The sequence below is a fragment of the Balaenoptera musculus genome, chromosome 10, assembly GCF_009873245.2.
Source record: "Balaenoptera musculus isolate JJ_BM4_2016_0621 chromosome 10, mBalMus1.pri.v3, whole genome shotgun sequence".
Lineage (NCBI taxonomy): Eukaryota > Metazoa > Chordata > Mammalia > Artiodactyla > Balaenopteridae > Balaenoptera > Balaenoptera musculus.
The window spans coordinates 33,449,208-33,476,077 of record NC_045794.1 but is presented as its reverse complement, the minus strand read 5'-3'; the positions used below and the strand labels follow the sequence as shown (position 1 = coordinate 33,476,077).

Below are 26,870 nucleotides of genomic sequence, written 5' to 3'. Positions count from 1 at the left end.
GCATTTTCCACAACAGCATCGGAATTTTCCTAAGGCACTTTCACATCTGGAATTTTAAAGAAAGTTTGCCCTTCAATAAAATGGTAGTAAATCTTAGGAAACATTGTGCCGTTTTTGTTTTAATTAACCTGGTATTTCTCTCGTAAACCATTAACAAATTATTGGTGGTTCCCTCCCTTTTTCACCCTTGATGGTAATAATGGACAAAGAGAAGAATTATGAAATGCTCTTTTGTACTTTACTTTTGAATTAAGGTGGCATAAGTGTTTCCCAGAATATCTTTCCATTTCTAACACAAGAATATGTGTGCACTAAAGTGTAAATATTACATTTTATTTATGCAAAATAGTATTACTTTATTATGAAGATGTAGCATTTGTATGATTAAACGAGATTGAAACACATTTCTAATGGGCGGCTCGTGTGTGACATGCCTTTATCCAGTCTTTAGAGACACCGTCTTACTTGGAGGCCTGATTTGGAGGCTGTCATCACAGTATGCCAGTTACGAAGCATGTGAAGTATCTCTCTGAAAGCCAATTTTAATGACTCCAGCTTGCTATTAGAATAGTTTAATCAAATTCTGCAAGTGACAGTTTCTTATTTTAAAATGTCAAAGCTGTTCAGTTTTTGATTGAAAAAATTGTGATGATTTTGGAATAAGTATTTTAATGTGTGTGAGGAACCTTTTTTATACAGAGAGAAAAACTTTGCATGGTTACATAAAGCAGTCATGAAACCTAGAATTTTGATTTGCCAGTTTTATAAAAACAAAATGACTCCCACAGAAAGCTCAGAATTGTAATAACTCAAGTATTCCATGTGTCACAGATGACATAAGGAGGGATCCAGCCCTTCCAGTCCCTAAAGCATCTTTTAAGTAAACATGGACATCTTTAAAAAGAAAGCATTTGCAGAAAGGAAGAGAGGGTGGTGTGTGAATAGGTGATATAAAATCTGGAGTTCCATTTGCTATTTTGATTATTGACTTGCCTCTTATTTTTAAGGGAAGCATATGTGGGGGGCAGGGAGTTGCTAACTATGGCTCCTCTCCTGCTCTGATGTAATGAGAGACCTGAACTACATGAGCCTGCAAGTTTGGTTAGAACCTGAAATGCATTTTCCACGGTCATCAAACAAGGTGACCAGTCACAGTTGGCTTGCTTCCTTCATTTGTCCCTTTCTTCATCCATTTAACAAACAGTAATTGAGTGGCTCCTCAGGCCAGGCACTGTCGCAGGCCAGCTCACAAAAGGTTAAAGCAGAATGAATACGTGTTGAATAAACTGGCTTTATTTATAGAGCATTCACTGTTGTCTTGAACCCTCCCCAAGGCTTAGCTCTTTGCAGCTCAGACGAGCTATTCTGTGGCTGAGTGGCATCCAGCAGTCACCACTCCGGTAACAATTAGTGGCCTGTTCTTGGTCTGTGTCCTACACTGGGCCATCAGCTTTCTGGAGGCAGGGCAGTGTCTCCTTCTAGCCTGGGTGCCTGGCACATTGTAGGTGCTCTGCAATATTTGCTGAGCAAATTTCTGCATTATCCATTTAAATCCTCCTTTGAAACTCATAATGGAGTTATGTGTAGAAACTGGGAAGTCAGGATTGACCGTATAGACTTCTTGACTAATTGTAGAAGTCACTTGTTCAGTCATTTAATAAAGATTTATTGAGGTCCTACTTTGTGCCAGACCCTATCTCTGTGTAAGTGTCAAGAGGGGAGAGCTCAGACCTGGAGCCACACTGTCCGTGTTTGAATCCCGGCTGCCACACTTGCTAGCTGGCAGATCGCAAGCAGGTCATTTAATCTCTTCTGTAGAGTGGGGGTAATAATAGTCCCTCCACTAAAGGGTGTTGGTGTAAGGATGAAATTAATTGCTTTATATCCAGTGCTTAGGTCCTGTGTGGGTAGTAGTTATTACTGTTGGTGGTTATTAGAGCAAAGGTGAGCATGCTGTGAGATGAAGCTGGATAGGTCGGAGGACCACATCTCCCAGTTTGGGGCCTCATCCTCTACCCTAGGAAGCCATCAAAACCTTCAAGCTGGGGCACGGTGGTGGTGAGGTCTGTAGCGTTTTGCCTCTGCCAAGGCCAGAGAACCTCCTTCAGTGAATTCAACAAGCACTTGCTTAAGGCACCCTTGTAAGTGGCCACTTGAACATAATCAATAGGGCTTTATGTCTGAACCACAGAAAAGAATATGGATTGTATTCAGGCACTAAGTGGGCTGGTACATGTTTGCTTACCTTCCAAGTGGAATTAAGAGATACATAATATTACAGACCTACCTTCAGGCTATTTGTAAAGAAAATCAAATTTGGTGATTAAATGCTGAAAGGTGTAATTCTTTTTACTTTCCCTAGAAATAATGAAAGGTTTATATGCGCTAGGAATAAGCCTAAGGTTGTTGCTAATTCTGAGTAACCATGTAACATACAAAGAAAATACTGTATAGCAATAATGGTTATTCTAGAAGGATCCTAGAGGGACGATTTTAAAAAGCTCTTCTTGAATAAGTAAGCTTTATTTCTTACTGTTAAAATATTTAGACTCTATTATAACTTACAAATACTCATGTGTCACATTTCAAAATTATGTGTTAGACCATAAAAAAAATGAGAAAAAATTTAACCCTGAACTCTTGTGTCATTTGAAACTTGAAAATACATTGAAAATAATTATTTTTGTGCATTCTTATTTTAAAAATTAATTATATGTATGTAGTAATCAGTACATATGTTGTGAAAGATTTTAAATTTTGGAGGTGAGGATAAGAAAAGGAAAGCAAAGAAACATTGCTAAACTGATTTTATAGTCCCACAGAAAGATTATTATTTTCCACATATTTAAACAAAATAATATTATTTAAACCCCCCAAAATATTTGGGCTAAGTTTATTCTATTTTCCTTTATAATCTAACAGAATTTGTGTATTCTGAAGGAGTTTGAAAATTTTTTTTAAAGCTGCCCACTCAAAGCAATACTTTTAAGTGGACCTTCCCCTCCAAGTGTCTGTATTGCACTACCTAGTATGGTACTCTTCGTTAAAAAAAAGGTCTAGGTCCATTCTCTGTGATTCAGACTAGAGAAATTTTCATATTAATACCCATTATTGCCCAGTGCCTTAGGGAAAGAGTTGATGAAGGGAACTTGAACCTGGGTTTTAGGGAGAAAGTTCCGTATTTTAAAACCTACACCTCGAATAGGACTTGGATTTGTTGACATTAATAAATGCATTCCCTTTCTTCTCTTGGGTTTGGCTAAAACTCTTTTTTGAACTTGGAGCTTCCCATTTTAGTAGGCATTTGCCTTGCTTCCTGTGATACTTTTGCTGTCTTACAGGTTTCTATTAATAGTTCCTCCACTAAATAATTTGTGAACTGTTAACGGGTCTAAAAGGGAAATACAGAAGTCATCTCCCACCTTTGGAACGTCTTAGTCCAGACTCCTTTTTAAAGGATTATTAGGGAAATAAATTTCCATAGTTTTCTTGGAAATAGTGTCTTTCTCCAACCACAATTCTGGTCATTTTTATACTATTTAATTTTAAAAGTTTCCATGTAAAAATTGAGTTATTTTACTTTTTTCTGGTTTGTTCATTTTATTTTCTAATTTCTTTACAGTAAGAATGATAGGTACTGTGTAACGAGCACTTAATACATGCAAGGCTTACATGCATTATCTCTTTTAATCTTTACAATGATAAGCAAAATGAATTCAGTTCTAAGACCCATTGTAGTATCAGCTTATTTAATGCTTACATAACTTGATGAGTATTTTTATTATCACCACTTTTCAAAGGAGGAAACTGAGGCAGACATTCAGTGATTTGCCCCAGGTCACCTAGGGTAAGTGGCAGCATGGGGGAGGCACCCTGGTCCCTCTGACTCTAGAACCCATATGCCTTTTGATGACATAATACAATGGACATATTTGTTTGAAACTTTTTTAAAAAAGAAACTGAGGGTGGCATACAAATATTCATATTCTAAAACACCTCTTCCCTCTTTGCCAAAAGATTTGTTGTGTTTACTCAACTTTAAAACAGGGTCTTTGTGTACATTTCTGATAGAACGGCTGCTTGTGGTACTGCACACAGCTACCTCAGCCCAACTCTTTCAACTTCCTCCCTGGATTCCTTTTCAAAAGAAGAGAGAGGATGCCTTCTTTCTGGTAATGATGCCCTTGGCAGGGGTGATCCCTCAGGAATCTTGATGATTCCTAAGATTTTCCTGCTAGTTTCTACCGTAAGACTGGCCATAATGATAATAAGAATAAAAATGACAAAGATAACTCATATTTGTGGACACTTACTCTGCTCCAGGCCCTGGACTAAGCACTTTTCATACATTATCTTTTTTGATTTTCACAGCCGTCTATGGTAGATACTATTATTTTCTCCATTTTACAGAAATAAAAAATAAGGTGTTACGACATTAAGTAACTTTCTTAAATGTATACAGGTAGTGAATGGCTAATGGAGATTTCAGTCAGTGTCTGTCATACTTTGCAAAACCCATCTTCTTAACCCCTCTGCTGTTCTGTAGGTTGAGGACCAAGTAATACCTAGTTAAACATTGTAGAGCCAAAGTGGGTTTTTTTTGGTGGGCTGGAGTGGTGAGGATTAGCTGTTTCTTACCAACTGGCTTTAAAAATTCAAAATCCTTCGTTACATTGGTTAAAAACTGGATGGTCTTTGCCTATGAAGTGAACTGGGCTCTAACAGTGGACGCATACAAAAGCAGACAGTCTGCTGGCTTCTTTTCGGAAGGGAAGATGTCCAAATAAACATCTCCTCCGCCCTTGGGCCACACACACACAGAAGAAACTGGCTTGGAGCTCTTGGCCCAACGTGTGTGTTTCTCTTTCCTCTATTCTCCTCCTGCTTTATTTATTTGCCACCATTCAGAGATGGCACCCTTATTCTTTACAGGTGGATCAATATTTACAGCCATTCAGAGGAGACGTTGGCTCTTCCCGTTTTCTAGGCTGCCGTGTAACAAAAGCTGCCTGTTTTTCTTCACATCTGCTAGCAGAACTGCAGTTAGAATGAGCAGGAGCTTTGAGAGATGGCCAGTTCAAAGGAATTTTGTTTGGAGCACTCAGCCATTTTCCTGTTTGCTAGGAGAGGGAAATATCCCTCCGCACACAGGCATGAGACCCAGAGGCGGGTATGTGGTTCAGAGTGGACATTTATTTCTCATCTTTATTTTTTTCTCATGATCACCTCAACATTCTGATGTGTGATCACAGCCATCTGTACAATTATAGCTATTTAACCTACCGTAAGTTTAAAATTGAAGGTTGCATAGGTGCATATTAACAAGGGTGGTGCTGATATATTTTAAAAACCCAGCATTTTTAAATTAATGAATGTGATTGGCTTTAATTATAAAAAAAAAATACATATGTCTAGCAGGCTTCCTCAATAAGACTCTGACTACAGCACATGTTTCCTCAAATAATTGCAGAGCTCAGCTTTATCATTAAGCAGATGGTTTCTATTAATTCCCAAGGAAAGTAAATGATTGCAATTAACCAAATACTCAAAACTTGAGGATTTTAGAGTTCAGTCCTGCGATTTCCAGCATGAGTCTGTGTGTCACCCTTTTCTTCAAGGGATGCAAAGACAATTTCATAACATCTCCCATTTCATAGGGGGGCTTTGAATGTAATTTTGAGAGTTCTCAAAGCTAAGTTGGTGCTAAATCTCTGTTGCCTGGCTGGTTCTAAATTTTTGTGGTATTTTTGCTGTTTTGGTAGTAGAGAAGGGGTTGAAAATATTCTAGTTAAATTTGAGTACCAGCAGGGTGGAAAAGAGTTCCAAAACCCTGTAAATTCAGGTAGTACCATAGAGGTCATTTCTTTTAAACAAATGCTCCTTTGCTTCCTTGCCCTGTTGTACAACATGCGTGAGTCTATTTCATTGGCTTGACAATTTCAAAGGAAAGATAAACTGTTGGAGAATATCCCCATGCAAGTCCACCCCACCTCCAATTAAATAGACTAATGTTCCCAGTGGATTTCTTCAAACTTGTTGATTTTAACCAAATAATATCGATTCCTCTCTTTTTCATTTTAAAATTAGTCATTTGCTCAACAAAGTTTTGTTTGGGTGGGCATTGTGTGCAGGATGCTAGAGCTAGAAGGAAAAAGGTTTTTGTTCCTGATTTCAAGGAGCTTACAAAGCAGGTGCAAAGACAGACATTGTAAATTGTCACAGTTCTAGGATATACTTGGATAGGGAGCATCTCAGCACATGGGCAGGTGTCAGGAAAGAATCAGAGCAGAGAAAGGACTTGAGCTAAGGCTAGAAGGATGAGTAGAAATGTTCCAAGTTGTCAGCACAGTGGAGGGAAGAGTGTTTGCAAGGCGGGGAGGCCCCAAAGCAGGGTGGGTTCCAGGACCTCTCAGGTAATTAGATGTTGCCAGGATGCAAATTTCAAGGAAAGAGTGTTGGAAGCTCAGGTCAGACTGGTCGGCTGGGGCCAGATAATGATGCCCTTTTCTGCCTTGCTAAAAAGGAGTTGAGATTTTTATCCTGCAAGTGAGACTCTTTGTGGCAGCAGTCTGGAGAATATATAGATTAGAGGAGGTGAGACCAGACTGGGGAGATAGTGACCCATCCATTAAAGAGTCTAAGGAAGAGATGGAAGTCCATGGGGACTTTCAGGTTTCTGGTTTAGGCCACTGTTGGGAGGAGGCATGCATATCCTATGAGATAGACTGTGGAAGGAGAAAGGAAAGGGTGCCTAGAGTCACCCAAGTGGAGATGGTCAGTAGCAGTGGGGTGGAGGATGGGGGCATTACACCATCCCAGGGCATAAAGGAGACTTTGAGTCACTGGAAGCCTCACTCTGAGAACTCTGCATGTGACCCATGCAACTATGTCAAGATAAGCTTAACAACAACAGGTATTTTAACCCGTTTCCCTCTTGTGTTTCTTACACTCTTTATTTTGTAGTCTCATAAACCCCCATTTGGTGTGGATTCTGCTTATAGCCTGTTGGATGTATGTTCTTACCTCTGACCAGCTTCAGCAAGACCCCTCGATGCCACGGGGGCTTGGGAACCCTGGCGGATGAGGAACGCTGGGATGGGTGCCAATTGTTCCTCAATGTTACTCCTCATACCTTTATTCTAGCTTCCTGTGGGGAGAGGCGACCTTATCTAGAAAGTTATAAGCTGCACAAGTTCTCTCCCTTCTTCTTACGCCAAATCAGGGAACCTTCTGAGACTCTGGTTTGCAGCTTTATCATTAGTTTAAATTGTAGATGGGGGTTGGATAGGCCAGCACATTCTTTCCATCTGAAATAATGACCTTCCTCTTCCCCACCTCCTCTCTGGAAAACTGACCTTTAGGGCCCAGCTCAAATTCCCCCTCCTCTTTGACCACACCTCCTGAAAGGGAGCCAGCCCTTGCTCCTTTGAACTTATTATTCTGGACCCTTTATTCACCACTTAGCTTATATGGTCTTGTGTAGTTAGTTATTCTGGTGTGCGTGACTGCTGTGTACTCCTGGATGGACTGTCCTCGGGGGAGGACCCTGGATTGTCCTTTTTGTCGCCTATATTACGCTTATGCTTAGAAAGCACGAATACATATTTTTCTGTTAATATATTAGGGAGATTTAAAGATAGAGGATATTTTTTCTACTGCATATACTGTGAAATTTAACCTTGATTTTCTTCTCTCATAAATTAAAATTGTCAGTTATAAATATCGCTGTCTTCATTAGGTACATAATGCTGTTAATCTAAGAACCTTGAAAGTAGGTTTATCCAGTTCCCGGTTTGTTTCCTTTTTTAAATTTTATTTATTTATTATTTATTTATTTATTTATTTATTTATTTATTTATGGCTGTGTTGGGTCTTCATTTCTGTGCGAGGGCTTTCTCTAGTTGCGGCAAGGGGGGGCCACTCTTCATCGCGGTGCGCGGGGCTCTCACTATCGCGGCCTCTCTTGTTGCGGAGCACAGGCTCCAGACGTGCAGGCTCAGTAGTTGTGGCTCACAGGCCTAGTTGCTCCACGGCATGTGGGATCTTCCCAGACCAGGGCTCGAACCCGTGTCCCCTGCATTGGCAGGCAGATTCTCAACCACTGCGCCACCAGGGAAGCCCCAGTTCCTGGTTTTTAATCTGAATTGTTCTAATAATGGTAGCTTATACTTTCTGAGCCTCACACATTTTATCCCATTTGGTTTTTAAAAATAACATTGTGAATTAGGTGTATTATTTTCTCCATTTGGCAGCTGGGGAAGCTGGGCCTCAGAGAAGAGAAGTAACCTATCCTGAGACACACAGGTGTCTACAAAGCTCCAACTCCACATCCTGGGGTTTTGTCTATTGCATTGTGCGACTGGCTCTTGTGTGTCTATTACATTACATAACTGCCCAAGTACTTCCTGGGTATCTGTTGTTCGCCTCTGTTAGAAATGGTTAAAACCATCTGGCTCCCAATCCCTTGCTCTTTTGACCACCGTGCACCACTTCCTATTATCAGCACTTGCTAGGAAGATGCCTCAAGTGGAGGTTTGAAAGTAGCTCATTCTTTTTTTTTCCTCATTATTTATTTATTTATTTATTTTTGGCTGTGTTGGGTCTTCGTTTCTGTGCGAGGGCTTTCTCTAGTTGCGGCAAGCGGGGCCACTCTTCATCGCGGTGCGCGGGCCTCTCACTATTGCGGCCTCTCTTGTGGCGGAGCACAGGCTCCAGACGTGCAGGCTCAGTAGTTGTGGCTCACGGGCCCAGCTGCTTCGCAGTATGTGGGATCTTCCCAGACCAGGGCTCGAACCCGTGTTCCCTGCATTGGCAGGCGGATTCTCAACCACTGCGCCACCAGGGAAGCCCCGAAAGTAGCTCATTCTAAGAGCCTCCCCATTCTGAGATTCAATGTTATAAAAGCTCGACATATAAGGGAAATAATATTACAGGGGGTAGAAATTATTCCAGCTACAGAAAATAATTTCAAATCTGCTCCAGATTGCTCCTGTAAGTAATAATACATGAATACTTGGAGCCTGCAGCTAATTACAAAAACAAAAACAAAAAACAAAACTCAGGGTCTTATTTTGTCAGAACTATTAACAAGTAATCAAAATGGCTGGTTTCAATTTCTTTCTTTCTTTTCTCTTCTTGCAAAATAGTTGAAATGCAATGAAAGTGAAAGGCCCAAAGACACACAACAACAAAACACAGAGAGAGAGTTCTTGGAAAATTCACAAAGCTACATAATTCAGCCAGTAAATTTAAGAGTTTTAGTGCCTTGTTAGAAAATTTGATGCTGGTTGAAGTCAGCTTGAGAAATTCTCAAGTACTAAATGGAAGATTTGCCACTTTAAAGGGTTCCAAGTGAAGAAGAATATTTAATTCTTTCATCAGTTTGCCTCAGATAGTCCCGAAAGCTGGATAATACAAAGAGGCAGCAGCAAGTCAGGTGAAAAATTCCTTCCATTGTATGAATCTGTTTTCATTTAACTTTTATTAATGTCCACTACACCTATTTTGTCTTTGTATAACATAATTTTGTCTGTGATTGATTATCCATCCATTTCAAATTTATGTGTACTGTGATTTAATTAACTTTACCCTTAAGCAATGTGTTTTGAGACATATTAATGAGGTGGGAGTCTTTTCAGAGTACTCATAACTTATACTTTTTTTTTTTGGCTTAGCATCAAACTTTGAAATTCTGTGAGGCAAAGGGCTGAATTCTGAGCCTGCATGACTCCAGGGAAGGTCTCCCATATATTTTCAAGCATGTTTGCTCATCATTTTTAGAAAAGACTACTTTCTCACATCTAAAGTAAGAAAGTAGAGATTTCTTTCTCTACTGCCAATTAAGAATTTACTTGAAAAAAGATCTTTGGGCTGCAGAGATGTTTTTACTGAGTCCTTTAAATTAGTTTCATGACATTCCTCTTTTAAAAATATTTTAATGTGTTGAATTTTAATGTTTTCTAAGAACATACTAAAACAAAATACAAATAACCAACTTAAATGTATGTGATTTGGGGAGATTAGGTATTTCTCCTACATTCTGCTCGATGCATACTTGCTATGAGAAACTGCAGAATGCATCCTGGCTTTATGCATTTGGATATCTATATCATTCATCCAATGACATTCAACAGTATTTTTAAGGCCCACTAACCATGTGCTAGTTGTTGTCAAAATTCAGTGTGGTCACCTTAGGAGTTCACGTTCACTTCTCCTCCAAAGCAAGTAATAGGAAAAGCAGCTAATCCTCATCTACTGTAAGAGAAAGTCAGAGATAATGACTAAAATTTTTAAATTAAGTGTACTAGTTCTACATATTATTTAGAAATATGGAGGTAAGTAGTGGAAGAAATAACTACAAGAGTTAAAAGTGGTTGACTCTTGGCCAAGGGCGGCCAAATGACTACTGTTTCTGTTGTGAGCCTTTTAGCACTGTTTTGCTTTTAAAAAGTGTATGTGTGTCTGTGTGTGTATATAAAACTTTGATAAAATAAACATTTTCAAAAGCATAACTAATTTTACCAGATGGTTAGCATTGTTCTTAGAGTTTTGGGTAGAGATTGAATTCTGTCCATATCGTGATGGAACTCCCCTGTCCTGCAAAAGGTAAGGCCCACCATCTTTACTTGGCACGTGGAGAAAAAGGCCTGAACCTGCGGTTGGGTCTATGAATGTGACACTGGGAGGTGGGAGTAGGGCAGATTTGGCTCACCAGATTCCCAACCCAAATAATGAATGTCGCAGGAGGATTTTAATTGGTAAAACATGATAGATTTACAAACATAACATAAAAAATAGCTACAAAAATTGAGAAATTGTTGAGGAATAGCATATCTACATAGTACCAAAAAAATTACGTATACTAACGATTGACAAAAACAAAAAGTAAAACAAAACCCACTTTTAAAATGGAGAAATACGGTGCTCACCAACTAAACCAAGTGATCACTCTGAAATTCGGTAACAGCGGAGCAATCTTATATGTTTCTTGATATGAAACAATAGGAAGCAACGTGAGCAATGTGAAACAATGTGAAGCATACCACCACCAGTGAAATCTTCTTTGCAAGAATCCAATCAAACATGACACAGGTTACAGGAAATGGAGGGGCTAGCAGAATATGTTAAAAGACGATATAAGGAAACAACCAAATCCAGAATGTGGCCCTTCTAGAAGACAACAGTTGTGATGCTTCAAAAAGCCAGTGCGATTTAAAGAAATGATGGGGACGCTATTCTAGTCTAAAAGGTCTAAATAGACCTAGTGACCAAACGCAGTGTACCACTTTGTTCGGATCCTGGTTAGGTGAGGAAAAAGCTGCTATTAAAACATTATAGGGAATTCCCTGGTGGTCCAGTGGTTAGGACTCTGTACTGTTACTGCTGAGGGCCCAGGTTCAACCCCTGGTCTGGGAACTAAGATCCCGCAAGCCAAGTGGCGCAGCCAAAAAAAAAAAAAAAGAAATTTAAACAAATTTAAATTAAAAACAAATTGAAAATTTTGAATAGAGATGAAATATTTGATGATATTATGAAAAATTACATAAAAACCCCAGTTTTATAACCTTACTTGCTTTGACAGTGTAGAAAATAAAACCAAAGGCCACAAGAACCACACCTTGGTGAAATCTAGTGCTGCCACAGCCGAGTTCTGAGTGCTTCCCTCCCCACAACCCTTTTCTCGCCCTCTGCCCACAGAATGACATGGATGGAGTTCCTACCTCTGCCACGTTGCTGGTTTTCTTGGGCATGCCATCTTCCCCTCAGACCTTCATTTCTTGACAAGATAAAATAACTGTACCAACCTCATGAGGACCATGGTCAAGTGAGTTCTGTTATGACCTTGTAGATGGGACGGTGCTATGCACATGTGCAGTGTCAAGCCTGTTTCTCTTCCTTGCTCCAGGCCGCCCCCCTGCCCCGCACCCTATGACTGGAGGGGGCCTGGATTCTGTTACTGACTAGCACTGTCATAAACATCTTAGATGGGAATGTGTCCACCGCCCTCCCTTCAGAGAAAGGTCACCCTGATGCAGGGAGTGTGCACATCAGACCCCTTCTCACCTGACTGTGCTGATACACAAGCCCTTTCTTTGGCTGATGATGGGAGCTTGGCCAGCCTGAGTGATTGTTACTGGGACCACTGTCTCTTGTCCCTGATGAGGAGAATGGTTCTTGTTCTCTCTCAGTCAGTTCTGCGCTCAATAAGAAAAGAGAGGAGTTGACATGATTCTTGTGTAGGCAACAACCAGACTAGATACTGAAGGACAAAAACAGTCCTCTTTGTGAACTAAGTCAAATTTTTCCCCTATGCAATATAAATTATGAATTTGTCTACTTCTACTTCGTTCTGAGCTACTTGGACCTCACTTCAGCAACCCCATGACTGAAAGTTTTCTTCTAGAGGAGTGTATCTAATGTTACTGACTCAATCTGGATATTGATACTATATTTATTGAGATTATACTTCAGTGTCTTTGAATCATTTTCTCTCTGAATAGGGGCTATAGAGCATTTCCAGGTGAGCAGATAACATACTTGTTTTGAAAAAACAAATCCCCAAATACATCTTTTATTTCTCTCATAAGTAGATATTTTTTATATCTTAAGGGAAGATTTCTAGATACAAACACAAAGTAAGAGGTCTTAAAGGAGCTTGATGAAAGTGAAGGAAAATATTTCATGGCCACTGAGCTATGATATATCCCTTTCAGACCTAGTAAAAATAATTAAGGTTCATTTAAAGCTTACTGTGTGCTACATGCTTATTTGCTGTGTCAAGTGCCATATGATCAGTATTGCATTAAATGCTCCCAGCAATCCAATTCTCATTCCCATTTTACAGATGAAGAAACTGAGTCTTAAAGAGAGCTAATTTTCCTAAGGCTGACATGATGAGGAGGCTGAGTGGAGAATTTGTATGCAGCCAGTAACTCCAGACTCAAACTGTCAACCATCATACTGCTGCCATCTTGCTGCCGGAGAGCAGTCTACTCTCCTCCTAGGGGAAAAAATGCTCATTTAGTTAACCCTCCCCAGAATGAAGCAGGAGTTTGAGGAATCTTAGCACAAACTTTTATTGGCTTAGGTTGTGTAGCATACATAAATTTATTGATTTAACTCTTGAAACATTTCCATCTTTTAATGTGTCCAAGAAGGTCTTAAACAAAACCAGGGAGGTTCATGACGTACTCCCAGTGTAATTCCTGATGATCTTGACGAGGTGGGATGACTTTGTGTTGTACTGATCGCAGTTGATTTTCTTACACCGGCTCGAATGCCAACTGGAAGAGATATCAGATAGTCTTCTCTAGGACATTAGATTGTAATTACAGGGCTCTTCTGTTCCACTGCTTCTTTTACTTTCTCTGAAGTCCAAAATCAAAACCAGAACTCTAGCATACTTGACATTTCTTTCAGTCTTGTGCATTAATAAAACTTTTTTTTCCTGTTGCTTTATAAGGAATACATTTAGAAAGGCACAAAGGACTCATTTCTTTAGAAACTTAATGCATAAATATGTGACTTTTAGATACAAAAGTGATTGAACTCTTAAACCTAATACAAAGTTGTTAATTAATAACTGACTATATATAGTAATCACTGAAATTTCTAGGAAAATGGAAGTTGCTGATGGAAAACTATGATAAGAATTATAGAAGTGCCTGCTCATACCAAGACAGCTGTCAGCTGTCCCATTAAGAAAGGGTGCTCTGTGTTTCCAGGCTAGGAAATAAGGCCACAGTAATTTAAAGACACAGATAAAATTTCTGATTGTATTATTTTTGTAAATATTTTAATCATTTTCTAATTGTAGAGACAACTTGGATATTCAATTGTACTTTCAGGAGACTATTTAGCATCCATTCAGCTATCAAATATACCTTATATATATTTTCTCAACTATTTAAAAATTATTTTAAATATGTATGCTTTAGTAAAATTCACAATTCATTTTAAAGCCATTAAATACAATTAATTCCTATGTGTTTTCTTGAGGTTGACATAGTACAGCTACCAGTGTCTCACTTTTGGGAAATCAAAGGCAATGAATGGTTAGATCAAAGACCTGGTGTCTTTTAAAAAGAAAAAGAGGGAATTTCCTGGCTGCCCAGTAGCTAGGACTCCGTGCTCTCACTGTTGAGGGCCTGGGTTCAGTCCCTGGTCAGGGAACTAAGATCCCACAAGCTGTGCGGTGTGGCCAAAAAAACAAAAGGAAAGAAACTGTTTATGTGTATGTGTTTATGTGTAGCATTGCAGTAACTTGCACCAAATATAATGCACTTATAGATAGGAAAACTTACTCCTGGTCTAACCCTACGCTGTGCAGTCATGATGAGGGATGGGAAGTATAAGATGTGTTGCTCTATCTTTTTTTTTTTTTTTTTTAATTTATTTATTTATGGCTGTGTTGGGTCTTCGTTTCTGTGCGAGGGCTTTTCTCTAGTTGTGGCAAGCGGGGGCCACTCTTCATCGCGGTGCGCGGGCCTCTCACTATCGCGGCCTCTCTTGTTGCAGAGCACAGGCTCCAGACGCGCAGGCTCAGCGATTGTGGCTCACGGGCCCAGCCGCCTCGTGGCATGTGGGATCTTCCCAGACCAGGGCTCGAACCCGTGTCCCCTGCATTGGCAAGCAGATTCTCAACCACTGCGCCACCAGGGAAGCCCATGTTGCTCTGTCTTAAGCAGCTTAAAATCTCATGGGGCAGACAAAAACATCCTACACATTAAACTGTTAGGACACTAACTCTTGCAGTATTAACTGCAGTATTGAAACAGAACCTTGACACTCCATACTCCCAAGTGTGGTCCTCAGACCCAGGGCAGTTCTGTGGACGGAAGCTTATGAGGACTGTATAATGTCAGGCCCCATCCCGACCTATAGTGTATCAGCACCAGCATTTGTACATGACCCCCACAGATTGAGTGCTATGCCTATTAGAGTTTGAGAAGTGCTGAGCTGGAATAACGCAAGCAGTGTGTTTTAGACCCTACAACACTGTCCAATGAACTTTCTGCAATGATGGAAATAATCTCTTTTCTTCGCTGCCCAGTACAAGAGCCACTAGCTTATGTGGCTGTTGAGCACTTGAAATGGAGGTAGTGCAGCTGAGGAACTGAATTTTTAATTCTAAATTTAAACTTAAATAGCCACATGGGGCTAGTGGCTACCATATTGGATGGTGCAGGAGAAGAAAGCACTGGATGAAAAACCAAGAAATTTAATACTTGTTTGAGCACTAATGATATGGACCACCTTGGGGAAGTACCCTTAACTTACATTGCCTCAGGTTTGTCATCTGTAGATGATGGGTTGAATTAGATGATCTTAAAGGTTTTTTGTGTTTGTTTTGGGGTTTCTTTTTTCTTTTTTTTCTTAGTATTACTGTTACAAGATAGCTTTTGTTGAAAGAATGCTTCTTTGAACAACTGAGTCTTGACATGGACATGCCATTTTTAAGAGTATATCCTGGGCAGAGTCAATAAAGTAGGAAGGAAAGATGGATTTATCTCCACGAAGGAGGAGAGCATAGTTTGGTACTCAGTACATACAAAATATTCAGAAAATGTCTTGTTCCCGCTTTATCCCCAAAGCCTAGATCACTGTCTGATACACAGTAAACACTCACTATGAATTTGTTGCATAAGTGAATCAATGTGATGGTTAAATGACTTCTGAAATCATCAGAGTTGGTATTTAAGTCCATTTGACTTGGTCCATTATTACTGGGTTTTCGTTTTTGTTCCTTGGTGCATTTATTCAAGAAGAGTCTCCCCTCAGGTCCCAGTTAACACAAAACAGATAATTCAGGAGGCGTATTTGTGTTGAGTGAGGCGTTTTAATTTAGCAACACCCAAATGGGATCTTTATGTTGAGATCTTGTAAATAGAAGAGTGGAGAAGAACGAAAATAACTCTTTAGGTGGACTACATGTAGTTTTTCCAAACAGTTAATTTAAGAGCATTCACCTCCACTAAATATGAATTAAATCTGTGAATTGGGCATGTAACTTAATGAGTCTTCGTAGCAAATAGGGTGAAAACCCTACACATCTGCACAGCGAGTTGGGAAGAGGCCCCGTTTGAAGGCTGGACACACAGGAATGTAGGAACCCAGAAACCAGGTGTTCTTGGTAAGTTCTGGGGCCTTGGATCCTGCGTTTGGCAGAGCAGTTCGTGTCCCGCCTCACTGAGGAGGGAGCGGATGTAGAATTGCTCAGGGAAATACAGTAATTGGTCAGGAAGAGAGATGAGCTACTGAGAGCTATGCTGGTAAAGGCCAGAAAAGTCTTGCAGTGTTCATGTCCTTTTGTAGCAGCTGGAGGCATCTTTCACCTTGGCTCTTTGCGGTGTCCCCCCTGACGTTCTGTTCTCAGTTCCTAGATTGATTTCTTTCTTCAGCAACTTTATTTCTGGAAACAGACCAGAGTCCACTTAGATTCCTGCAGTTCTGGTTTTAACCCTTTCTGCCCATAGCTGCTGCTGCTATCAGGGCTGGTCTCTCATCTTCCAGGTCTCCCTGTCTTTTGGCCTCTGCACTTTTGAGCCTTTCATTATATAGTTCAGTGGACGATGTTTATGTCTAGACCAGAGAACCAAGACTTTCTTTTTCATCAGGTGCTGTTTTTACTGCACTGTGTTCAGTTTGTAGGTAAATTATGATGTAGGTACGCTCACCTGTGCTTCCTTCCTTTTCCCTCTGGAGTAGCTATGAACTCCAAGGGGGAAAGGGACTGTGTCTTGTTCATCAACATATTCCTGCACCCAGCGCGGAGTCTGGCGCCCCTCAAGCATCCAGTAACTCTTTCTTGACTGCTGGCTGTTTGCACCTGCATCTCAAAGTTGTGCTTTCCACTTGGTTGGCTGCCTGCCACCAAGAAGGAGGAACAGTTTTACTGCAGCCATCTGAGGGTCTGCTTTCTCAGTGGTCATATAATGGCCACTTTTCTGCCATATTGGCTAACACTGGCCTTACTCTGGCCCTCATTTCTCTCCAGTCTGCTCTGACTCTAATCCACACTAGGTCTTTTTTGGTTGAACAATCCAACTCAGAATGGCTTCTCAGAGAAAGAGAGCTTGTTGGTGTATTCAGCTGGAAAGTCGAGGAGTAACTCTTGCTTCTAGTTTGTTTGAACCCCTGTGCTCAGTGATTCATAAGGACTCTTACCTCTTCATCTCCAGGCACGTTTTTCTCCTCACTGGCTTCCTCCTCAGGCAGTGTCGTCCGATATGGAGGCGGTGTGCACACCAGCGTCTGTGACCTTACGTCTTTCTCAGTCATTCAGGGAAGCCCCAGATCGAGCTCATATGCCGTCAGTCATGTACCATCTCTGAGCCTGAAACTGGCCGAGGGAATGAAGTGTTCCAGTTGCCTAGGTGTGAAAAGTCATGTGCTCAGCCCTAAAGCCAGGGGTAGGGTCTGCCCTACCAAAACCACTGTAGACCGAGAGAGGGGGAGGGAGAGCTGCCCAAAGAAAATAGTTTTTACTAGAAAAAAATGAAAGTAACGCGTCAGGAAGACAAAACCTGCAGGTATATGCTATAGCGTGCTACACATATTTTTCTTTGTCCTTCCTCTGTGGTTTAGACATGAGCGAATGTGGTCTTCCGTGTCCATAAGATAGGTTTCTCCTTCTAGGAACAGAAATCTCAGTTTCTTTGTTTTTTTTCCAGTATCCTCTTTCAAAAAACTCTGCCTTTGCCCATAACTCTGGTGGCAATGGATCAGGGTGCAAAACTTGGAAGGGGAGGCAGTTCATCCAAGAGGATGCTGTGTCAGCAGACCCCTGCCCTGCCCTCGACGAGTCATGTCACCTCAGACAAGGGTCTAACCTCACAGGTGCTTCATCACCCCTACCTCAAAGGGCTGCTGTGTGGAATTAGTCCATGATTGTGTGCAAAGCTCTTAGCATGTGCCTTAGCTTGTCAAAAATGCTCATATTTTATCTATTGCTCTCGTCGTTAGTACTAGTAATGACCATGCTTACGCACTGGCCCCTCTGCTAGACTCCCACGGGCTGGAGTGGCTCCAGCCTTCTTCCGCTCCCTAACCCTAACCCAGCCAACCCTGGATTCCTGAATTTACCTGGGCTGCCATCCACCCGGGGCTGGGACATGCACATCTTCAGGAAGGCACTTCTTCCCGCTTTTTCCCTCTCATCCATCAGGTCTCAGCATCAGTGGGTTTGTCCTTTGTCATTGGAGAGGGCTTTCCTGACCACCACCCTGCTCCTGCCCCAAGCCCCAGTCTATTAATCTTCTTCCATAGCACTCTCTTCATTTCCGTTATTTTCCTTACCACCATTTAAAATTATTTTTGTATATTTATGTTTTTGTGTATTTCTCCTAGCTGATGTAAGCCCCACTTTAATGCAGTAAGTAGGAGCTCAGTAAATATTTATCAGTAAAATAAATTAATGTCAGACGTTTTCTGGACCTCCTTAAGGGTCACAGGAATTTTGTTGAGGATTAAATGAGGAATGCCAGAGAGCTAGACAGTGCAGAGCTAGTGATGGGGAATATTGAGAAGAGATGGTTGAAGAGGAAATATAGGCTGGTTTGTCTTAAGAGCCTTTTGTGTGGGGTTTGGGAGGGTGGGCTACAGTGATGAAGAGGGTCAGCAGAGTAAGCTCTCTGCTCCTTGAAGGTGGATGCCGAGCTTGCAACAGTCATTTTAGTTTAGTCTCCCTTTTTCAAAGTGGATATTGTCTGTATTTAGCATCTTTGCCAATTTTATATATTTTCTCTCTCTTTTTTGTGTGTGGTTTGGGGGTACGAGGAGGTGTTGGTCACATTGCCTATTTATTATACAATTTCCCGAGTACCTTGAATGGAAACTTTATAAATAATGGCTATTTATGATTTTTGTCTAGACTTAAAATGGTTATTTAACAGGCAATGAAATAATTTACTCACAGTTCTTATACTGTAAATACACACACTACATTTAAGGGGCAAATGTTAGGGCTCATGCTCAAAATATAAATCTTGTACATAGTGGTGAATTATTCTCTAAGGACAATGAAATTTGTACTCACTAGTATGAAATACAAAATAAATACAGTTACTTTTCAGGGATCAAATTCTTAGAAAGAGTTGAATGTCTAAGGTCATCATAAATCTAATCAGTGCTGATTGGAGCATGTTAACAGAATCATTTCTTAAATTCAAAATAATACAGGTTTATTTTCAAACATTTAGAAAATACAGAAGAGAAAAAAAAAACCAAGAAAATAACTATAATCCTGCTTCCTAGAATAATACTGTGAGCATTTTGGCATATACCCTCCTATGCTTTTTTCTCCTGTTCGTGAATTTTTAAAGCATACGATTAGAATCATACTATAGATATGTCATATAATCTGTTTTTAAATTTTCATACATTATTAACTACTTTCTAGATCTAAATATTGTCTGTAACTGCACTGTTCAGTACTGTCACCACAGCAGCATGGGCTGTTGAGCACTAGAATTGTGGCTAGTTAGAATTAGGATGTGCTATAACTACAAAAAACACATCAAATTCCAGAGGAAGTACAAAAAAAGGGAAAATGCCTCATTACTAATTTTTATATTGATTACCTGTTGAAATATTGGGTTAAATAGGATATAGTAATAAAATTAATTTCACTTTTTAAAAACTTTTTTTCATGCACCTACTGGAAAATTTAAAGTTACAAATATCATTCACACTCTATTTCTGTTGGACAGCACTGGTTCTATAGCATCATTTTTATAGCTGCACAATTTTATACCACTTGAATATAATTATTTAATTCTTAATCAGTCCCATAATGTTGAATCTTCAAGGCACTTCTTATTTTTCAGAATTAAAAATTACTCTTGGAACACCCTGTACATAAACCTTTTTGCACATCTCTGATTACTTCCTTAGGATTTACTGCTAGAAGTAGAAATGCTGGGAGAATGGAAATCCTTATTTTTTTTTTTTTTTTTTTTTGGCTTCGTTGGGTCGTCATTGCTGCGCACAGGCTTCCTCTAGTTGTGGTGAGTGGGGTCTACTCTTAGTTGTGGTGCACAGGCTTCTCATTGCGGTGGCTTCTCTTGTTGCGGAGCACAGGCTCTAGCCACGCGGGCTTCAGTAGCTGTGGCTCGAAGGCTCTAGAGCGCAGGCTCAGTAGTTGTGGCGCACGGGCTTAGTTGCTCCGCAGCATGTGGGATCTTCCCAGACCAGGGATTGAACCCGTGTCCCCTGCATTGGCAGGTGGATTCTTAACCACTGCGCTAACAGGGAAGCCCGAGAACAGAAATTTTTAAATGAGAAATATGTTATAAATAAATGAAGAAGAAAAAAATAATGCTTTTGTTTCTCATTATGTTATCATCCGCCTTGTAGAGAAAGATATGCTTCTGATTATTAACCATTGCTCATTTTACATTGAATCAGAAATATCATGTCAACTATATTCAAATAAATCAAAATTAGCTCTAAGTTGTCTGTAAAGTTGGCTCTGAATTTTCATGTTTTATGTGAATTGCAAGGGGTTACGAGTTGGACTCAGCGTTATTCTTCCTCCTGAATTAAAACACATACGCTTTCTCGGTTGTTGCCTGTAGACAATCATGAAATGGAAAAGGTTTTCAGTATATAGTTTTTTAAACCTTTCTGATTTATCTTTGTAAAACTACATGATGTGAAGGGGGAAGGGGTTGTGAGCCTAAAAGATCATTTATCAGAGATCCAGAGTATTAGATCTATCATTGGTGGAAAGGTACCACTGTTTTAACACTATTTATTGTACATTAAAAACAAAGCCTTAGGATGTTTAGCGATAAGGCATATGTTCGATGAACAAGGTTGTGATTTTCTTGTAATATTAACTGGACAAAATACACTTAATTTTTTGTGTCACTTGGCCAGTAGATCCTCTGTGAAACCTTCCTTGCTTACTTAGGGTTTTTGCCTTTTGTACTTTTCTCTAGTGTCTCAGGGACTCTTAGGGAAAAAGTCAGGAAGCTTCAGGAGTTGCTGAACTCTCTTTCGTTTCCCCAGGGGAGTAGTAAAGAAAATGTCGATCCAAAAAGAGAGCTTATGTTTGACTAGGGAAGTTAGCAAGTCACTAAACAGCGACTTCAATATAATTTAGGGGGAATGATTCATGGCATTTCTAAAGTATAAAATAAAGAGTTACAGGTTCTCTGTCAGTGTTTCATTTAAAGTAATGAATTACATTGTCTACCAATGAAAGAAGCAGAAATAAAAATCCATAATTTAATCCAACTTGACAAATTCTTCCTTTTTCCTAACTTTGGATCTAATGAATTTGATCCAAACCCTACCTCCATGAACAGAAACTCCAAGCTGGATTTTTCCCTTTATGAGTGAGGGGAGAAGAGAAAACTGACTTTCAATGGAATGGTATTCAGAACTACCAAAAAAGAATTTTTACCCCCCGAGGATAATGTTATGTAAGACTCTACTATCTATACATTTTGGATTATTATTTAGTTGCTTTGTCTTCCCTCCAGAGGAGATAACCATCCAAGATAAAAATATTTACATAACTCTTTTATTCCTAACTTGCAGTGAATGTTTCCCATCTTTGCCATCTGATTGCAAAAAAAAGGTTCTCCATTTATTCACTTTAACATGAGTCTTCAGTGAAAGTCATCTTTTACAGACTTCGCCATCTGCCTCTCAGTTAAACGTACATGAAAGTACACCATGTCGTACTAGCTTGGGATAGTTTTCAATTTTCAATCAGATATAGTAGCAGTAGATCTGAGATGACCTGACTTCTGTAAGAATCACATTTTTATCCTATGGTGGCATTTTAAATAAAAGGCTAGTATTTTATTTCATAAAAACAAGTAGCAAACTACAAGCACTTTATCCTTACTCTGTTTCTAGCTTGACTCTTGTATCTCCCAGGTAAACAGACAAGTATGAGAAACATTTTTTAGAGGTCATTCATTTAGATTTCTTTTAACTTGTATATATAATTAATAGCTTAGTTTAATTCCATATTAAATCTTTGCCATCTGTGGGATTATCATGCAGTGGCGACATGAAAGTCACATAGGAACATGTTTAATTGAGTAATTAAGGCTACAGAAAATGCTTCCAGAGAAATATTTTGATTACAAATAAAATCAAAGCAAAATATCTAGTTTTGAAGGACTAGAAATTTTTCCTAATTAAAAAAAGAACCTGCCATTTTTTAGTGCAATTTTGTAAGTGTTTCCGTGTGTAGTGCCACAGAGCAGAAGGTCTAAATCCGACACATCCATTCTTTAAAAAAAAAAGTGCAGAGGAAGAGGGGCTGTTTTCAAGGGAAGCTTCCCTTCGTGGTGGTACTTCAGAGGCAAAGAGCCATCTTTTGGTTTTCACGTGAAGATTTATTTGAGAGGCTACAAGGACTGCTCTCTAACTAGGATGCTGGAGGGCTGTGCAGTCCTTAAAAACTTAGCTAGCATAGCTCATTCATATGCTCATCGTACACCTACATATTAGGTATGTGATGATTATTTCTTGATTTTTTCACACTCAACAGATTAAAAGAAAATATTTTTAGTACAGTTTTAGGTTCACAGCAAAACTGAGAGGAAGGTACAGAGATTTCCCACATACCTCCTGCCCCGCCATGCGCACGGCCTCCCCCGCGATCAGCATCCCTCCCCGCAGTGGTACGTTAGTTACAATTGATGAACCTACATTGATGCATCATAATCACCTAAAGCCCATAGTTTATATTACATACAGTTCATTCATAGTGTTGTATATTGTATGGGATATGATGGCCTGTATTCATCATTATAGTATACAGAGTATTTTCTCTGCCCTAAAGATCGTCTGTGCTCTACCTTCCCCCAACTTCTGGCAACTACTCATCTTTTTACTGTCTCCTTTCCCTGAATGTCGTATTGTTGGAATCATACAGTATGTAGCCTTTTCTGATTGGTTTCTTTCACCTAGGAATATGCATTTAAGTTTCCACCATGTCTTTTCATGGCTTCATACCTTCTTTCTTTTAGAGCTGAATATTCTATTATCTGGATGTACTACAGTTTATTTACCCATTTACCTATTGAAGGACATCTTAGTTGCTTTCAGGTTTTGGCAGTTATGAGTAAAGCTGCTATAAACATCCATATTTCTGTAAACATAAGTTTTCATCTCCTTTGGGTAAATACCAAGGAGTGTGATTGCTGGATTGTATGGTAAGAGTATGTTTAGTTTTGTAAGAAACCACCAAATTGTCTTCCAAAGTGGCTGTACCATTTTGCATTCCTACCAGCAATGAATGAGAGTTCTTATTTTTTTTTAATTTTATTTATTTATTTTTGGCTGTGTTGGGTCTTCGTTTCTGTGCGAGGGCTTTCTCTAGTTGCGGCAAGCGGGGTCCACTCTTCATCGCGGTGCACGGGGCTCTCACTATCGTGGCCTCTCTTGTTGCGGAGCACAGGCTGCAGACACGCAGGCTCAGTAGTTGTGGCTCACGGGCCTAGCTGCTCCACGGCATGTGGGATCTTCCCAGACCAGGGCTTGAACCCGTGTCCCCTGCATTGGCAGGCAGATTCTCAACCACTGCGCCACCAGGGAAGCCCCTGAGAGTTCTTATTGCTCCACATCTTCACCAGTATTTGGTGTTGTCAGTGTTCTGAATTTTGGCCATTCTAATAGGTATGTCAGTGGGTATTTTTTTGAGCCGCTGTGAGAATATCAAATGGAGTCTCACTGTTATATTCCAAACATTTCTAATTACATCAAATTCTGCCTGATTGATAGAATATAAAAATTTCTGGCAATTTAAATTTAATACATTTAACTTTTTCCTAATACCTAAGATCTTTAAAATAATAATGTTTTATTATGAAATAATGTTTAAAGACAACTGTAAAACCAGGCCATAAGTATTATGTTCTTATCTTTATAAATATGAAGACTTCTTGCAAATATTCATTTTTTCTCAAACTTAAGAAGTTTTTCTCAAAACTTTCCTTAAATATAATTTTTTCCACAGTAAGACTTCCATACAAATTTAGCTTTCCCATGTAAATTTGAGAAAGCTTGCACTTCATTTTATTTGTTTAATTGCTTTATGGCAAAAAGATACAAAATAAAACTTTAGATAGACATTAAAGAGTATAGAGTATATATAAAATTTTTAATAGATTGCTTATCATTAGATACAGAACTTGGGTAGTTACTCCTTTCCAACATCAATACTTCTTGATCAGGACTTGCTTATTTTAAGAATTTTCTTTCTTTAATTCCTAGCATTTTTATCTCCATTTTATAAATTTATTTATTTATTTATTTTTGGTTGCACTGGGTCTTCGTTGCTGCACGCAGGGTTTATCTAGTTGCGGCGAGCGGGGGCCCCTCTTTGTCACAGTGCACGGGCTTCTCATTGCAGTGGCTTCTCCTGTTGTGGAGCACAGGCTCTAGGCATGTGGGCTTCAGCAGTTGTGGCACGCAGGCTCAGTAGTTGTGGCTCATGGGCTCAGGAGCACAGGCTCAGTAGTTGTGACACATGAGCTTAGTTGCTCCGCAGCATGTGGGATCTTCCTGGACCAGGGCTCGAACCCATGTCGCCTGCATTGGCAGGCGGATTCTTAACCACTGCGCCACCAGGGAAGCCCTCATCTCCACTTTATAAATGAAAAAAATCAAAACACAGGAGTTCAGTAGATTCAGGTAATTTTGAGACCCAGTCCACTGTTTTATTCACTTCCTGCTTATCAAATTCATGACACGCATTTATTAAGTGCCCTCTGCATGCCATGTCTTCATGGGCTCCCAGTAAAGTCTTTTCATGACAAGGTGTCCTGGTCATGAGATGGGGCCTCCAGTAGTGCTTGTTGCCTGCTAAGTGAATCTTGAGTTGCATCTTTCCTTTAGGAAAACACACCGTTAAATTCTACCCTTTCCCAGTGACCCAATCTGACTTCCTCACTTCTCCTTTCTTAACTGCTTAATCATCTGAATGTGTAGAGATAGTGCTGGTTCACAGTTTGATACTGGACACGTTGTCCTTGACAAGGCCATCTCACAATGGCCCCTGTAACATTCAAGCACCATAGACTATTTTGTCTTCCTGGGAACTCACCCTCAAATCTAAGCCTTCCTCTCATTTTCATTGCCACGCTTAAGGCACCGTGATTATTTAACAGCTTCCCAACTGGTCTTTCTGCCTAGGCTTCTTTCTGCATTCCTCTGAACCATTTTCCACACTGCAGCCATGGTCACTGTTCTGAAGGGCAAGCTGATCATGGCCTGGCCCTGCTACAACATGCCAGTGGATCACCCTTCACCGGAGTTCTCATGCAAGGCCCTTGCAAAGTGGTCCCAGCCCACCCTCCAGACCTCTCTGTCCACGATTTTGCACTTGCACTCTCTGTTTCTCAACCACGGAACCTCTCACTACCCTCTAGGCAGGAAAACACGTGGATTTCTTGGGAAAAGGCATTCATCCCCTCCTTGCCCATTGTGATGGTCTTTGGTCCATTCGTAATAGTGACATTTAACATCTGTTGAGCACTTACTGTGTAGCAGGCATGGTGCTTTCTATGAATTATCATTTTTATTGGTGCTATTGATGTAGGTGCCATTATTGTCCTTGCTTTAGAGAATAGGAAATGGAGGCCCAGGGAGGTGGCACAGCTAGTGAGTGGCAGAGCTGCCATATGAACCAAGTCTTGATGATTCTAGAACCCATGTCCTTAACCACTGTGCCTTACTGTCTTCCAAACAAACATTTCTTCTAAAAAGGATCATAACTAATAAAGAAGAATTTTCAGGTAAACATAAAAAATTTAAACAGTAATTATTACAACAATTTTTACTCAATAATTTAACTTTGGTCTTTATTTCAGGAAAACTTTAATCTACTATTGGGTTAGTAGGAAAAAATTAATTTAAAAAGGATTACATGACTAAAATGCAGGTGCTTGCATTTACTGGTTCTTTGTTTTTCTGTTATTTGCAGTGTTTTAGAATAGCCTTGATGTTCATAATCACACATTCTATACAAAACAACACTTTGTAAAGCTGCTGTATTATAGATAGGTGTGCTTGCTGTTTCAAATTACCTGTGTTGCAAAGGCCATTTTAATGGAAATAAAATTAGCTTAAAGATAGGAAGTGCCTTCCCTTACCTCAACCAGGCAATAGGTCCCAAATCTTTGGCCCCTTAAATGCCTTTGCCATTTGAGGATCTTCCCTGGCTGGATTCGTTCATCAACATTCTTTCATTACAGTAAAATTATATAACATGAACTTGGGAATGTATTCTCCTCCCCGTGCTGTTGACGATCTTGGCTACATTCCTTCCTGAGCAAAAATACACAAGAACACACACACACACACACACGCGCCATCCAAGAAGATTCAGTAGTTTTGTCTCAAATAAAGGTGATAAAATCAAAAAAAAAAGATAGGAAGTGCCTTTTATTAGCTCAGTGAAGCCATGGTCAATTCAATTAAAGTGTTAAAGTATATTTCAGAGGAAAGGATGTTTAGGGTCATAAATTAATTCAACATTGTTGAATTGTTGTTCCTAGGCACTTACTATTTACCTGGGAATGAGTATTGTGTTTGGTACTTTGAAGATAAATGTTATTTACAAAATGCCTAGTTAATAAAAACTTGCTTCAGAATGCTGTGTTTGACATCCAAAATCTTTTTTTTTTTTTTTTTTTAATTTTTATTTTGGCTGCGTTGGGTCTTATTGCTGCGCCCGGGCTTTCTCTAGTTGGGGTGAGCAGGGGCTACTCTTCGTTGTGGTGCACGGGCCAAATTGTGGTGGCTTCTCTTATTGCAGAGCACTGTCTCTAGTCGTGCGGGCTTCAGTAGTTGCAGCACGCGGGCCCTAGAGTGCATGGGCTTCAGTAGTTGTGGCGCACGGG

At 39.9% G+C, this 26,870-nt stretch overlaps 1 protein-coding gene and 1 non-coding gene across 19 annotated transcripts in view; both read left to right on the top strand.

Moving 5' to 3' along the window:
- PRICKLE1 (prickle planar cell polarity protein 1) overlaps nt 1-26,870 on the top strand; it is a 107,802-nt gene that overhangs the window by 25,918 nt on the left and 55,014 nt on the right. For 2 of the 18 annotated variants that reach the window (XM_036866633.1, XM_036866629.1), the window contains exon 1: nt 11,689-11,824. The exons of the other annotated variants lie outside the window; for them this stretch is intronic. The gene's annotated coding sequence lies outside the window, so the exon portion shown is untranslated. Of the gene's footprint in view, nt 1-11,688; nt 11,825-26,870 lie in introns of those variants that run through there. 18 annotated transcript variants of the gene reach the window in all.
- Nucleotides 11,343-11,415, top strand: TRNAN-GUU. Its single transcript has one exon. It is a non-coding gene; the product is annotated as a tRNA-Asn (tRNA).